The sequence below is a fragment of the Arachis ipaensis genome, chromosome B1 (genome assembly GCF_059453495.1).
Source record: "Arachis ipaensis isolate K30076 ecotype BB chromosome B1, ASM5945349v1, whole genome shotgun sequence".
In the NCBI taxonomy this organism is placed as follows: domain Eukaryota; kingdom Viridiplantae; phylum Streptophyta; class Magnoliopsida; order Fabales; family Fabaceae; genus Arachis; species Arachis ipaensis.
The window spans coordinates 63,417,254-63,419,319 of record NC_142436.1 but is presented as its reverse complement, the minus strand read 5'-3'; the positions used below and the strand labels follow the sequence as shown (position 1 = coordinate 63,419,319).

Here is a 2,066-nt window from a genome sequence, read left to right as displayed (position 1 = left end):
CTGCAAGTTTCATGGACTTCCATCTGAAGATCCTTTTCAGTTCTTAACTGAATTCTTGCAGATATGTGATACTGTTAAGACTAATGGAGTAGATCCTGAAGTCTACAGGCTCATGCTTTCCCAATTACTGTAAGAGACAGAGCTAGAATCTGGTTGGACTCTCAACCCAGAGACAGCCTGAACTCTTGGGATAAGCTGGTCACGGCTTTCTTAGCCAAGTTCTTTCCTCCTCAAAAGCTGAGCAAGCTTAGAGTGGATGTTCAAACCTTCAGACAGAAAGAAGGTGAATCCCTCTATGAAGCTTGGGAAAGATACAAGCAGTTGACCAAAAAGTGTCCTTCTGACATGCTTTCAGAATGGACCATCCTGGATATATTCTATGATGGTTTATCTGAGCTATCAAAGATGTCATTGGATACTTCTGCAGGTGGATCCATTCACCTAAAGAAAACGCCTGCAGAAGCTTAAGAACTCATTGACATGGTTGCTAATAACCAGTTTATGTACACTTCTGAGAGGAATCCTGTGAGTAATGGGATGCCTATGAAGAAGGGAGTTCTTGAAGTTGATACTCTGAATGCCATATTGGCTCAGAACAAAATATTGACTCAACAAGTCAATATGATTTCTCAGAGTCTGAATGGAATGCAAGCTGCATCCAACAGTACTCAAGAGGCATCTTCTGAAGAAGAAGCTTATGATCCTGAGAACCCTGCAATGGCAGAGGTGAATTACTTAGGTAAACCTTATGGAAACACCTATAACTCATCATGGAGAAATCATCCAAATTTCTCATGGAAGGATCGAAAGCCTCAACAAGGCTTTAATAATGGTGGAAGAAACAAGTTTAGCAATAGCAAGCCTTTTCCATCATCCACTCAGCAACAGACAGAGAATTATGAACAAAATACTTCTAATTTAGCAAATTTAGTCTCTGATCTATCCAAGGCCACTGTAAGTTTCATGAATGAAACAAGGTCTTCCATTAGAAATCTGGAAGCACAAGTGGGCCAGCTGAGTAAAAGGATCACTGAAATCCCTCCTAGTACTCTCCCAAGCAATACAGAAGAGAATCCAAAAGGAGAGTGCAAGGCCATTGACATAAGCACCATGGCCGAACCTGTAAGGGAAGGAGAGGACGTGAATCCCAAGGAGGAAGACCTCCTGGGACGTCTAGTGGTCAATAAGGAGCTTCCCTCTGAGGAACTAAAGGACTCTGAGGCTCATCTAGAGACCATAGAGATTCCATTGAACCTCCTTATGCCCTTCATGAGCTCTGATGAGTATTCCTCTTCTGAAGAGAATGAGAATGTTACTGAAGAGCAAACTACCAAGTTTCTTGGTGCAATCATGAAGCTAAATGCCAAATTATTTGGCATTGATACTTGGGAAGATGAACCTCCCTTGTTCATCAATGAACTAAGTGATCTGGATCAACTGACATTGCCTCAGAAGAAACAGGATCCTGGAAAGTTCATAATACCTTGTACCATAGGCACCATGATCTTTAAGGCCCTGTGTGACCTTGGTTCAGGAATAAACCTCATGCCCCTCTCTGTAATAGAGAAACTGGGAATCTATGGGGTGCAAGCTGCTAAAATCTCACTAGAGATGGCAGACAATTCAAGAAAACAGGCATATGGACAAGTAGAGGACGTGTTAGTAAAGGTTGAAGGCCTTTACATTCCTGCTGATTTCATAGTCCTGGATACTGGAAAGGAAGAGGATGAATCCATCATCTTAGGAAGACCTTTCCTGGCCACAGCAAGAGCTGTGATTGATGTTGACAGAGGTGAACTAGTCCTTCAATGGAATGAGGACTCCCTTGTATTTAAAACTCAAGGATCTCCCTCTGCAACCATGGAGAGGAAGCATGAAAAGCTTCTCTCAAAGCAGAGTCAACCCAAGCCCCCACAGTCAAACTCTAAGTTTGGTGTTGGGAGGCCACAACCAAACTCTAAGTTTGGTGTTGAACTCCCATATCCAAACTCTAAGTTTGGTGTTGGGGAGTTTCAATAATACTCTGAACATCTGTGAGGCTCCATGAGAGCCCACTGTCAAGCTAT

General features: G+C 42.6%; 1 non-coding gene across 1 annotated transcript; it reads right to left on the bottom strand.

The window, feature by feature from the left end:
• Positions 1 to 243: 243 nt before the first annotated feature.
• On the bottom strand, positions 244 to 351 carry LOC148576820 (small nucleolar RNA R71). Its single transcript, XR_015903095.1, has one exon. It is a non-coding gene; the product is annotated as a small nucleolar RNA R71 (small nucleolar RNA).
• Between the last annotated feature and the right edge of the window lie 1,715 nt (positions 352 to 2,066).